The sequence below is a fragment of the Pleurodeles waltl genome, chromosome 11, assembly GCF_031143425.1.
Source record: "Pleurodeles waltl isolate 20211129_DDA chromosome 11, aPleWal1.hap1.20221129, whole genome shotgun sequence".
Taxonomy (NCBI): Eukaryota; Metazoa; Chordata; class Amphibia; order Caudata; family Salamandridae; genus Pleurodeles; species Pleurodeles waltl.
This window is the reverse complement of record NC_090450.1, coordinates 432,748,557-432,762,758: the sequence shown is the minus strand read 5'-3', so window position 1 is coordinate 432,762,758 and position 14,202 is coordinate 432,748,557. Positions and strand designations below refer to the sequence as shown.

General features: G+C 50.5%; 1 protein-coding gene across 2 annotated transcripts in view; it reads right to left on the bottom strand.

Annotated features, from left to right (window-relative positions):
* C11H17orf50 (chromosome 11 C17orf50 homolog) overlaps window positions 1–14,202 on the bottom strand; it is a 177,337-nt gene that overhangs the window by 132,960 nt on the left and 30,175 nt on the right. The gene's annotated exons all lie outside the window — the stretch shown is intronic.

Below are 14,202 nucleotides of genomic sequence, written 5' to 3'. Positions count from 1 at the left end.
AAATTAACCCTCAGGTTAATTTAAACAAATTCCAAAACATTCTCTAAAATACAGAATAGCAATTGGGTAACCAAATCCTCTGAAGAGATTTAGATGAATTAACACAAGACAAACCAGGAATTCAGTCACTGTAATGCAGAAAATCAAAAGCAGTATGTGATGCTCAGAAAACAAAGTTGATCAACCCTTTTACACATTAGTGAAAGCTTAAATCACCTAGTTGAACTATAGGCAAATTAAGGGAAGTCTCCTAGAAGAGTAAACTATTGCAAAAAGAAAAAGCAAACTAGAAAAAGACATGAAAGTAAAAAGGCCAGGAGTAGAAATAAGGCAAAAATGAATAGGGAAAGTGAAAAGGTGTCAGCATTTCAGAAGCTCGATCAAGAGTCTTCTTAGAGAGTTAAGAGTTGACATTGTGCATGGCTTAGTGTAAACCTAAGCCATGCACAATAGAGCATGGAAGCCCTAGTTAATACCACAAAATCCAATTGGGTAACACCTTTCTGGTCACGCTATCACGAGCTCCATTGTATTCTCCTGTCCCACTGTGTAACTTGCAATATCACTCTTTGCTCTCAGAGCAGTCCAGAGAATGCTGCTGTCCTTTGTTCTCTGGGCATCATTTGCAACATGGAATAATACAGGACAGTCATCTCACTCTTGCTCTCTATGTGTTCTCTCAGACTCTCTATTAGTGAAACGATAGTACACCTATTTCCAAACAAACATTTCATATGAATGCACCTGCAATCAAATGACATGCTAGCAAAAACTTAAATGAAAAACAGTTTCTCACGTTAAAGAAATTCAGGCCTAGTCAAGACAGTATTAAGGATTATTCAACAATGCATGTTTAACTCACAATATATTGTGAGCATGTTAATTTCCACATTTATATAAATGTCTAATATATTCTCTTAATCAGGATTTCATTGTACAGTTAATATATTAATGAAATACAATTGTAAATGTATGAATGTACATGTAGCTGAGATCTCAACGCTGTACTGTAAACATTAGTGCACATATCACATAAATTGTTTCTAATGCAAACACATACAAATTACATGAGGATGGCTATAAAAAATATGTCATTGGCTTCATTTTATTTAATAAAGTTAAGGCACACAATATATATTTTCGAACACTGCGGTGAATACACTTCATTATTGATGTCGAGTGCACCACTTTCCAGTAATCAAATTTTAAAACGCACATTATATTGCGGTTATGAATACATATCAGTCATTATTTTGTGATGTCAAGGGTGGAAGCAAAATATACACTGGTCCCTTCCCCAAAATGTAATCTCTTATCAGAGAGAAAAATCTAAATCTCAAAGGTTTAGGAAAGATCTCCTGGACTGCTTTAACTGCTTCATGTCATCACAATACAGGCTTTGTCTAGTTCCAAGTTCTATATCTGCTCTATTCCTTTTCACTAATTTCTTCATCTGCACTCTCTTGTATACCTTATAAAGTTCAAATATGACAAATCCACAAACAGCAATAATCAGCAAAGGTCTCAAGATGCTACCAATAATCCCACTTCCTAAATTTCCAAACCATTTGCCAGCAGCTGAAATCCACTCCTTAGAGCTTCCCATGCACCTATTGCTTCTACCTCTTTTGTGTCTCCTTTCAAGTTAGAAATATTATTAATGTATTTCTTGAGTTCCTTGTTATTATCAGGGATGTAAGTACAATATTGTTGAACTTTTAACATGACAGACTCCACCCTCCTTCTCGAGAAGGATGTCTAATGCAAATCTGCTTTGCAAATTCATTAATCTTATGGCAACCATTGCAGTATTGATTAGTAATAAGGCACCTGTTGTACTAGTGGACAACTTAACTACAATGGTGTATAACTTTCTTATCTTGAGATCATTCAAAATCACTCCCACAGATGAAATCAATGCACCAAAAATATCACCCAAAATGTTGGAACCACTAGCACTTCTCTTAGTTCTGGTGTTTGTTTACAGTACAGGATAGTTTAAATGTTCCACGTGGTAAATCTTTGGAAAATCTATTCTTAAATAGCATGTGTCATACCATCCTTCGGGTAACTTAAAATAACCATTATCTCCACAAATAAAGTATAATCCAGGTACAGCATGGTCTTGTCCTGCCAACAAAAAGGTCCAGCTATTTGTAATTTCCAATGTATTGTCACAGTCACTGTTTCCCATAAATTTCGTGTCAGTTGTGGATGTCATTCTAAATATGCATAATTTCACTTTGGGTTTCCAATTTACTATTAAAGTGGCTTTACTCCCTGGAGTTACATGTTCAACTCCTTGTTTCCAATTTTGTACTATTGTACCGCTCGCTGCTTTCACTTTCACTCCTCCTCTCCCATTTTCCACTAGGTTCAGGAAGTCTTTGTCAACTCTTGTCAAGGCACATGTTAAGTTCTTTCTGTGGACATAAACTGTATTTAACGACATGGTAGGTTTAAAGAATCCTTCAACTGTGTCAATGGTCTTTGCTTTGGGGTTTTTGTTCAAGTGTTTCAGAATAGGGACGTTTGAAAATACCTAATCCTAGTTTGAATAATAATATTGAAAGTGTTATTTGCTCATAATGAAGGCTCATCAAAATACTACAAGTAACACCATATGTTAAAGAAATATGGTGATATGTTATTCCTTCTCCAGTTGATGCAGGTAATTGTGTACAAACTTGGCAACCCTTTGCATCCATTGTGTCAACATACTCATAAAGCAATTTATAATACACATTTAATGAAAGATCTCCTCTAGAAGTATCTACATCTAATTCTTTCTCGCTCAATTACTGCATTCTATTGTCAGCAAGGACTGGGGTTCAGGGCACTTATGGATCTAATGTTTCCTACTCTCCAGTCTGTAGGTAAGCTCAATCCTTTAAGCAAAGTAATCATTATTATAATTGGCACAAATAACACTCCTGTACATATGTATTTGCTCTTCTATTCCTATTTTTTCTAGATTTGTAATAGGCCTCAAGAAAACGACAGAAGGCCTACTCTGGTCAACACACGACATAGAAAACAAATGTGCAGAAGTGTATTTGATACGTGAAAAGTATAGGTCTCGGTTTAAATATAACGGTCACACAGGGATGCAGGGACAGAAAGGAGAATGAGGAGAGAGGCCAGGTGCAGGGTAAAAGCAGTCACAGTCCGACTTCGCATGCCATAGATAATTTGGAAGGATGCATACACAAAGGAGAGTCTGAACCACTTTCTGATTCCAGGGTTAGGAGAAGTGGTAAATCATGACAGGCTGAAAGGGAGACACAGCACTGGATGTTTGTGTTTCAAGGTTAGCAGTAAGTGGGGGGGGCAGACCATAAAACCTCAAAGGCTGGAAGACGTGTAGGGAGGACATATTGATAGAGTTCAAAGGGTAGGATCGAAGGTTACTGTGTATGTAGAAAGATATATGTATTATATCTGTTATAACTGTATTTTTGTAACAAGCAGTCAGATAGCGTTTCAAGAATTATAGTCTTTTGTTAATTGTAAAGGTATGAAGGAGGTGGAATTTAGGTGCCCAACAAGTGTATAAAAATTGCTGTTTGTAAGAGTTGAGTTGAGTGTGGCTTCAGTTACAGAACTGTGCTGTACTCCCGGCTGTATTTTGTTTACTTATAAATATACTCAATTATTATTAGAATTGTGTCACTTCGTTATTTCTGACGAAAACTTAACTACATTTTGGCAAGCCAGCCAGGAGCCCACTACTTCCTCATGTCCCTGGACGCGGCTGAAGGAACCCCCGCCATCGACGCTTGAATAGAACATTGCGCGCAAACCAGGAGAGGATTACACCTGTCTGTTCAAGCGGAGGGGCGGGATTCCAGAGGCTACTGACCTAAAGGGTGAGGAGGGGTTGGGATTCGAATTCTGATAGTTAAAAGTCCATAATTCTGTGGTAATTGTAGTATTGGAAAGTAAGTGCATGTGGGATATGGGTGTTTTTTTAAAATATAATGTTGATGTAGAAATGAAATGTGATATCCCGGCCAGGCTGGAAGACACACTATGTGTATTTGTGTCTGACCTAGAAGAATAGCTCCTGGAAGACACATTAGGTATATTAGTGGATAACCTCGGAGAATAGCTCCTGGAAGACATATTAGGTGTATTAGTGAATAACCTAGGAGAATAGCTCCTGAAAGGCACACTATGTGTATTTGTAGATAACCTAGTAGAATAGCTCCTGGAAGACACAGTAGGTGTATTTGTGGATAACCTAGGAGAATAGCTGTTGGAAGACACATTAGGTGTATTAGTGGATTACCTAGGAAAATAGCTCCTGGATGACATGGGTGTGTGATAGTGGGTAACCTATAAAAATAGTTCCTGGAAGGGACAGTCAGTGTCCATTAGTTATCCCGGTTAGGTCCGGATGGTGAGAGTACAGAGTGGAGTGAGTCAGGTAATGTATAAAGTTTGACAGGAGGAAAAGGGGCGACCAAGTGGTCGGTGTCCATTGACTTTATCCGGAGCGTAGTCAGACCTTTTGTTGAAAACGTGAAAAGTGTAATAATAATGACTAAAATATTTGATGTTAACAACGTCTAACAAGGATGATAAAAAGAATATGATTTTTCATAATCATAGTGGGCAAACTGTAGAGAGAAGGCAAGGATTCTCACCCGCGGTTATAAAATCTGGAATAAGTGAGGAAGTGAGAGTGCAAGATCTTTGTCATATTTTTGATATTCTGATAGAAAAACCTGAAGTGTCCTGGGAGGGGGGAAACATCAGTGCAAATAAAACTGGAGAATTAAAATTAGATGATATCAAGATTAGAGAAGATAAATAAAAAACCCTCATGAGTGAGCTTGATAATTCTCTGTGGCAGGAAGTAGATACCTTCGATCTAGTTTTAACATTTCAAGGGGCCCACGGCCAACCCCCATGTCCGTGTGACACTCCTTGGTTTCACATAATACCGTGGGAAATTATTGTGTTAGAAGCCCTCGTAGACGCATTTGTTATAGATTTATATGAGTCTGGGGTTTTAAATGAAGAAAGGGACATACTGGGGGTCATTCTGACCCTGGCGGTCGTTGATAAAGCGGCGGCCAACCCGCCAACAGGCTGGCGGTCCAAAAAATGGAATTCTGACCCTGGCGGGAACCGCCAACAGAGCCCGCCACTTTAACACTCTGACCGCCACGGCGGGACACACAAACAGCGCGGCGGTCACCGCCAACAGGCAGGCGGCAGACAATGTACCACCCATCCTATCACAACTCACCAATCCGCTACCTTTTCCGGGGCGGGAGCCCCGCCGATAAAAACACGGCGGAAACAGAATACGAGCGGGAAAACTCTCACCTCTATACACTCCACGAGGACGGAGGACAGCATGGAGCCGGAATTGAACATCCTACCTGCTCTCGTCTACCTGCTCATCTACCACGAGTACGAACTCGGGCGCAGACGACAACGGTGAGTACTGCACCTACGACACAGGGGAAGGGGAGGAGGAGGAAGGGTTACGGGCACACACATACGCAATACACACACCCCCCAACTATCTACACACCAATGCAGAGCACCAAGTCAAAGTGACCCCACCCAAACCCCCCGGAATAATGAAAAGATATAATTAAAGTGAGAAACCAAATTTATGTATAAAATAGGTTCATTGAAGTCATGGGAAAATAGGAAAATGAATCAAAAAAATTCAAGTATAAACATTGCGTAACCGATAAATAGAGGCAATAAGTCCAGCACAGTCACTGAAATTTCAACTGTCCGTGGGCCAAAGTGTATCAACACATGGGCAAAGCCCACACAGGAGACCTGAGTCCGTTGGAGAGAACACTGCAGGGGCATCAGATGATAAAACTACAGGCACCTCAGGGGGAAGGGAAGGGGGGGCACCACAGCCACATGAGTCCACGACGCCAGATCCAAGAAGGGGCCACCATGCCCACTGTTCAATCCTGGGCAGTGCAAAGCCACAGTCTCTCAAGTCTCTACAGTGGGTGGTTTGCCCACTGTTCAATCCTGGGGAGTGCAAAGCTACAGTCTCTCAAGTCTCTACAGTGGGTGGCTTGCCCACTGGCATATCCTGGGGAGTGCAAAGCCACAGTCTCTCAAGTCTCTACAGTGGGTGGCTTGCCCACTGGCATATCCTGGGGAGTGCAAAGCCACAGTCTCTCAAGTCTCTACAGTGGGTGGCTTGCCCACTGGCATATCCTGGGGAGTGCAAAGCCACAGTCTATCAAGTGGATAACAGTCTCCACAGGCAATGGAGGAGGCAGGGTGGCCCGAGTGCAGCGTGAACAGTAGCACGACACAGAACCGGCACTGTCATTGGGCCAGCGGTGCTTGAGACGGCGGGGCCCAGCGGAACGGTGCTTGACAGGAAGGGCCCAGCGGAGCGGTGCTTGAGATGAAGGGCCCAGCGGAGCGGTGCTTGACAGGAAGGGCCCAGCGGAGCGGTGCTTGACAGGAAGGGCCCAGCAGAGCGGTGCTTGACAGGAAGGGCCCAGCGGAGCGGTGCTTGAGACGGCAGGGCCCAGCGGAGCGGTGCTTGAGACGGCGGGGCCCAGCGGAGCGGTGCTTGACAGGAAGGGCCCAGCGGAGCGGTGCTTGAGACGGCGGGGCCCAGCGGAGCGGTGCTTGAGACGGCGGGGCCCAGCAGAGCGGTGCTTGACAGGAAGGGCCCAGCAGAGCGGTGCTTGAGACGGCGTGGCCCAGCGGAGCGGTGCTTGACAGGAAGGGCCCAGCGAAGCGGTGCTTGAGACGGCGGGGCCCAGCGGAGCGGTGCTTGACAGGAAGGGCCCATCGGAGCGGTGCTTGACAGGAAGGGCCCAGCGGAGCGGTGATTGAGACGGCGGGGCCCAGCGGAGCGGTGCTTGAGACGGCGGGGCCCAGCAGAGCCGTGCTTGAGAAGGCGGGGCCCAGCGGAGTGGTGCTTGACAGGAAGGGCCCAGCGGAGTGGTGCTTGAGACGGCGGGGCCCAGCGGAGCGGTGCTTGACAGGAAGGGCCCAGCAGAGCGGTGCTTGAGACGGCGGGGCCCAGCGGAGTGGTGCTTGACAGGAAGGGCCCAGCGGAGCGGTGCTTGACAGGAAGGGCCCAGCGGAGCGGTGCTTGAGACGGCGGGGCCCAGCGGAGCGGTGCTTGAGACGGCGGGGCCAAGCGGAGCGGTGCTTGACAGGAAGGGCCCAGCGGAGCGGTGCTTGAGACGGCGGGGCCCAGCGGAGCAGTGCTTGAGATGAAGGGCCCAGCGGAGCGGTGCTTGAGACGGCGGGGCCCAGCGGAGCGGTGCTTGACAGGAAGGGCCCCTGTTCAGCGGTGCTCCTCCCTGCGGGGCCCTGTTCAGCGGTGCCTTTCTGGACGGCGGGGCCCTGTTCAGCGGTGCCTTTCTGGACGGCGGGCCCTGTTCAGCGGTGCTTGTTCTGTAAGTCAAGGGAGTCAGACCTGGCCACGACTCCCTGCTCAGTCGCCCTCCGACCGTGCAGTTGCTGGACTCTTCGGTGACGGTGTCCTGGGCCCTTGGGTGTCCTCCCTCACACCCGGGATGGGGCTTGTGGGGCCCTCCTGGTCAGCGCTCCTGCTGGCTGACTTCTCGGCCCTGCTGGCCTTGCCCTCCTTCGATGTGGCTCTCTGGGCCTTGCCTCCCCTGGATGTTGTGGCAGGTGAAGTGGCAGAACTTTGGTCCTTGGGGGCAGCCGTGTCAGTCTTCATCCTTACTTTACGGGTCCTCTTTCCAGGGGGGGGGCTGGCTGGCCCCTTGCTGCTGACCGATGTATCACTGCTGGCAAAGGGGGGACTCCAAAATCCATGCACTACGGTGACCCTTGAAGCCGGGCTGGTGGTGGCTGAGGCACTCTTGTGACTCTTAGCAGATGGAGGGGGGGGTCAGGTGAGGGAAAGAGGTCAAGAGTGGAGAGGTAAACTTTTTTAGGACCAAGGTCAATGGTAGGTGTAGTGGTTATGGGAGTGGAGGAAGAGGAGGTGGTTGTAGGAGAGTCAGGTGTGCTGTCCTTGGGTGAAGGTGCATGGGCTGGAGGCTGTCGTGAGGTGGTTGGCTGTTGGGTGGGTGGCTGCCTGCGTTTGTGTGTCTTGGAAGAGGGGGTGACAGACACAGTGGGAGAGGACACAGGGGACAGTGTAAATGGCAGTGGGGGTGGTGACTGCACGTGTGCGGACTGGACTGGAGGGTGTGCTGGTGATGGAAGTACTGGCTGTTGGTGGTGTGCATGCAGGTGTGAGTAGAGACGTCACAGGGAGGGAGTAGGGAGACGAGGAGGTGGGGGACACAGAGGTGGTAGTGGCTGTTGGCATGTCTGCATCTGGGTGTTGCTTGGGTGAATGTTTGTGTGATCTGTGGTGCTTATGTCTGGATGAGCTGCCCTTGGGTGTTGAGGTGTGTGCAGGCTGGTCTGATGGTGTGGGAAGGATAGGCAGAGGAACAGGAGACAGAGACAGGCTGGAGGCAGTTAGAAGAGGGAGGCTGGAAACAGGGAGAATGGCTGCCGTCAGTGCTGAGGCCAGAGCATTGAACGATCGTTGATGGGCAGCCTGACCCGAATGAATGCCCTCCAGGTATGCATTGCTACGATGCACCTCCCTCTCTACCCCCTGGATGGCATTCAAAAGGGTAGACTGCCCAACAATGATGGTCTGTAGGAGGTCAATGACCTCCTCACTGAGGGCAGCAGGGGTAACAGGGGCAGGGCCTGAGGTGCCTGGGGCGAAGGAGACGCCCGCCTTCTTGGGCGAGCGGGCACGGAGCGAAGGCTGAGGGGCTGCTGGGAGGGCGGAGCTGCTGCGCTGGGTGGCGGCTGTACCTGTAGAGGGGGGGGCACGGATGTTGCCGCCACCGCTAGGGAGCTCCCATCCGAGGATGTGTCGGTGTCACTGGTGTCACCACGGCTCCCCGTTGTGAAGCTCCCCTCGCCCTCCGTATCACTGGTGGCCTCGGTGTCTGTGCCATGGCCCACCGGGGCCTTGTGAGTTGCAGCTCCCTCGTGCTCCGGTGCCAATTCTCCTCCGCCTGATGATGCTAATGCACACATGCACAAGAAGATTAAAAAAAAGGGTGGGGGGAGAAATAAAAACAGGTTGAGTGCATGCATTGTCAACACCGTTGGTGGAGAGGACAGACACAGGAGCCTCATGCACTAAGCCGCGCAATCGGGGTACACTACTTAGTACTTGTGACTAGGCCAACAGGTCTAGGGACAACAAACGCGCACATGGGTGATGCAGGACCATGGATAGCTGTACTTGACACCCTACAGAGGTGGGGGGCGGGAGCACAGGGACATGGCTAAAGGAGAGGACTACACTACAGAAAGCGCTCTGGCCTAATGTCACCCACAGCCCTCTTCCCCCACCCAGGCACCTCCACTACGCGTAAAGATAGCTGAATGTGCTGGTACTCACCCCCTTGTGTCTGCTGTGATGTCCTCACGCGCCCATCCAAATCGGGGTAGGCCACCGCCAGGATCCGGGACATCAGGGGGGTCAGGGTACGACTGGCACCCCTCCTAGGTTGGGAGGCCATCCCCAGCAGTGACTCGGCGGTCTTCCTGGTCCCGCGGCGGATGTCCTCCCACCTCTTGCGGCAGTGGGTGCCCCGTCTGTTGTGGACCCCCAGGTTCCGGACTTCCTTGGCGATGGCACGCCAAATGTCGACTTTCTGATGGGCGCTGACCTATTTGACATGTACAGGGTGGAATTTGAAATGTCATCAATTTTCCGCATGATAGATGCGATTGGCCCCCCCTCCCCAACCTTGCCATGTGACACATGCTCTCATCTGTCGTGCCTTGCACTCCTCATTCGCTCCCCACCCCACCATCTTACATCCACCATACACAACCCAGGCATAGCCCATTCAACGTGCACCCAGTGGACTTACCTGTTGGTCTGGAGGACCGTAGAGTCGCGCATACTGGGGCAGGACCCCATCCACAAGTTTCTCCAACTCTTCTGTAGTGAAGGCAGGGGCCCTTTCCCCAGTCGCAGCAGCCATTGTCTCTTCCAGACCGAGTTCACAGCAGCACTTGCAGTATAGGTCCTCTCCTGTGGATGATCAGGTCTCGAGTGATTAACCAGATAGAAAATGGCGGTCACGCACCGCGGCTGTGCGTACCGCCGCGGTGCGTTCCGCGACCGCCGGCACACCTAGTCATTGGCTCGTGAAACCCATAGGGTTCGATGTTAACCAATGCGGCTTGGCGCCGCGGTCTTCGACCGCCTACCGCCACGGTGTGTCACGCCAGCGCATTGACCTCACATCCCATTGTCACACTTCTCAGGTCAGGCAGCCGCCATTTCAAGGGCCCACATGGCTTAATTTCTACTGCGTCACACAGGCCTAGGCCTTGCATTGCCACTCATACAAGCCATTCAATGCATTGAGAATCGTGTCATGTGCAAGCTGTAGTTACGTACCTGTGGGTTGCTTGACTCTGTGGTCCATGTTGTCCTTCCTAGGCACCGTCCGCTGGGACTTGCGAGGAGAAGGATGAATCCTCCCGTGTACCGACCGCTGGTGGACCTGTCGACAATGGAGGTACGTCATATAATACTTCGATACCGACTTGACCAAGCCACTATACATGAACTGTGTGCCCAGCTGGAGCTAGCACTGATGTCCCCCATCCGCCAACCCACAGGAATTCCCCCTCTGGTGCAGGTTCTGTCAGTCCTCCATTTTTTGGCAAGTGGGTCTTTTCAGACAACAGTGGCCATGTCATCAGGGATGTCTCAGCCTATGTTTTCTAAGGTTTTGTCCAGAGTGTTGTCTGCCCTGACGAAATACATGCGGAGCTACATTATTTTCCCTGAGGAGGGTGATTTGGCCACTGTGAAGGGTGACTTCTATGCCCTTGGACATATCCCCAACATCATTGGTGCCATTGATGGGACCCATGTGGCCTTAGTACCCCCAAAAGACGATGAGCAGGTGTACAGAAACAGGAAAAGTTACCATTCCATGAATGTGCAGGTGGTCTGTTTGGCTGACCAGTACATCTCCCATGTAAATGCCAAGTTCCCTGGGTCAGTGCATGACGCGTATGTTATGCGAAATAGCAGCATCCCCTATGTGATGGAACAGCTACAGAGACAACGTGTGTGGCTAATAGGTGACTCTGGTTACCCCAACCTGCCGTGGCTACTGACCCCAGTGAGGAATCCCCGGACCAGGGCAGAGGAACGGTACAATGAGGCCCATGGGCGATCTAGGAGGATCATAGAAAGGACCTTCGGCCTCCTGAAGGCCAGGTTTAGGTGCCTGCATATGACAGGGGGATCCCTAATGTACTCACCAAAGAAGGTGTGCCAGATCATCGTGGCCTGCTGTATGCTTCACAATCTTGCATTGCGACGCCAGGTGCCTTTCCTGCAGGAGGATGGTCCAGATGGTGGTGTTGTAGCAGCTGTGGAGCCTGTGGAGAGTGAAGAGGAGGAAGACGACGGGGACGACACGGACAACAGGGACACAGTCATACAACAGTATTTTCAGTAGCACCCAGGTAAGAATCCCCCACGCCATTTTAAATTTACTTCTGGCCTCCTGCACCTCTACTTTCTGTGTTTCCCCCCAGTTCCTTTCAACTGAATTGTGACTTTCCCTTCCCTTTTCAGAGCTGTATGACCCACTGCGTGACTTCTGGTTTGTTCGCCCATGGAGTAAAGCACATTGACATTGGTATGTTGTCATCACAATGTAACTGAACATTGTTGAACCGTTATGTGTAATACATTTGTTAAGAATACAAGCAGACTCATGAGTGTTTTAAGTGCAATTAGTGATTTATTTAAAGTGCTACATATAGGTCCATGATAGTAAAACGGTGATGGGGGGGGGGTGGAGTGATGTCCATGGCAGAGTCCAGTTCTCGGTCGCACAGGTGCATTGTCCATATGCCTGTGGAAGGATGGAGCAGGGGCAGTTCAAGGTTGGACAGGGTGACGATGTGGGACAGTGGAATGACATCCGGGGGGATCTTATGCTGGCGGGGGTCTTGGCACCCTACTCTGACTCCCTTTGTGATCTCAGGTTCCTCTTGCGGGGTGGTTGATCTTCAGCAGGAGGTGGGGTTCTGGTGGCCCGTCGTTGTGTGGGGGCCTCCTGTCCACTAGCGCCGGCGGAGGTGGTAGGCTGTTCCTGGTCCGGGCTGGTGACAGGGGCCCTTTGGGGTGCCACATGGTCCCGCAATGTGGTGACTATTAGGTTCAGGGCCAGGACGATGTTCCTGAGCTCCACTCTGTACCCCATGTACCGTTCCTCCTGCTGTGCCTGGATCTCCTGGAACCTGGCCAGTACCGTCGCCATCGTCTCCTGGGAGCGGTGGTATGCTCCCATGATGGTGGTGAGGGCCTCTTGGAGAGTCGGTTCCCTGGGCCTGTCCTCCCCCCCTGTCGCACTGCAGCCCTCCCAGTTGCCCTGTTTCCCCGGGCCTCTGTCCCCTGGACGGTGTGCCCACTACCACTGCCCCCAGGTCCCTGTTGTTGTTGGGGTGTTGGGTCAGCCTGGGTGCCCTGTAGTGGCGGACACACCGCTGATTGACCTGTCCTGGAGACAGAGGCCTGGGCCCGCTGGGTGGGAGCTGTGCTGATATTCCCAGAGGGGGTTAGGTCTGCTGTGGCCTGTGTCTGTGTGTGGGGAACCGACTGTCCAGAGGTCCCCGATGGTCCGGGCTGGTCATCAGGTTCTAGGTCGACAGAGCTGCTGTCCTCACTGGGGGCCTGTTCTGGGGGTGGGATGGACATATCTGGACCCTCTTGGCCGGTGTGTTGGCGTTCGGGCCCTGCAGGGGTGAAAGAGTATGGTTATTGCTTCTGTGTGTTCCATGGCGTGCGATTTGTGGGTGCCCTTGTCCCCCAGTGCTGGCATTCCCTTGTGGCAGTAGTTGTGAGGGTGGTTTGTGGGGGGGATGGGTATGTGCAGTGGTCATGCATAGGTGATGGGTGTCCATGGTTTGTGTTGGCATTCAGGGTTTGGTTTTGGGTTGGGTGGGTTGTGCTGGTGAGACATTGGCAGGGAGGATGTGTGCTCGGGGGTTAGGGGAGAGGGTGGGGGTGTGGGTTGGCATGCTGGTGGTTGGGGGGGGGGGAGTAGTTGAGACTAGACTTACCAGAGTCCATTCCTCCGCCTACTCCAGCGAGGCCCGCAGGATGCAGGATGTTCAAGACCTCTTGCTCCCATGCTGTGAATTCGGGAGGAGTGGGTGGAGGTCCGCCGCCAGCTTCTGCACAGCGATGTTGTGTCTTGAGACCATCGACCGTACCTTCCCCCGTAGGTCGTTCCAGCGCTTTCGGATGTCTTCCCGGTTTCTGGGATGCTGTCCCACAGCGTTGACCCTGTCGACGATCCTTTGCCATAGCTCCGCCTTCCTGGCTATTGTGGTGTGTTGCACCTGTGTGCCGAAGAGCTGGGGCTCTACCCTTATTATTTCCTCCACCATGACCCTGAGTTCTTGGTCTGAAAACCTGGGGTGTCTTTGGGGTGCCATGGGGTGGTGTGGATGAGGTGTGGGGTGGTGTTTGTGGTGATGTGAGTGGTGGTGTGTGGTGATGTGTGTGTAGATGTGGTGTGGTTGATGATGTTGGGTTCCTGTGTGTGTTGGGGTTTTCGATTGCTGTGCTCTCTCTCTCTCTCTCTCTCTCGCCTTCTCTCTGATTTCCTACTAGTGGGGGTTTGTGGGTGATGTGGGTGTGTGATTTATAGTTGCTTGGATGTGTGGGAGTGGTGTTTGTATGTGTATCAGGTGTGTGTATTTCAAATTGTCCAATGTGGCTGTGTTTTGGAGCTGGGTGTGTATTTTGACCGCAGCGGTGTGTACCGCCAATGGAATACCGCGGTTGAATGACCGCCACGTGGATTCGTGGGTCGTAATGGCATGGGCGTGTTTGTGTTGGCGTGGCGGTGGAGGTTTGGTCATCTCCAGTTTATCGCTGCCCGCTGATGAGGTGGCCTTCCGTGGATGTCGGGTTTTTGGCGGCTTGGCAGTTGTGGGTCAGAATGACCGTGGCGGTTTACCGCGGCCGCGGCAGTAGAATGGCGGTCTTCTGACCGGCGGTAAGAGCCTTTTACCGCCGAGGTCAGAATGACCCCCTATGTCCCCAAGTACCACTGTTGATAATTCTCATTCACAATAGGGCGAAACCTGTATTGTGTTAGGTAACAATCTATTTCGTCTTCTATAAATGCACCCACACTTGCCTTT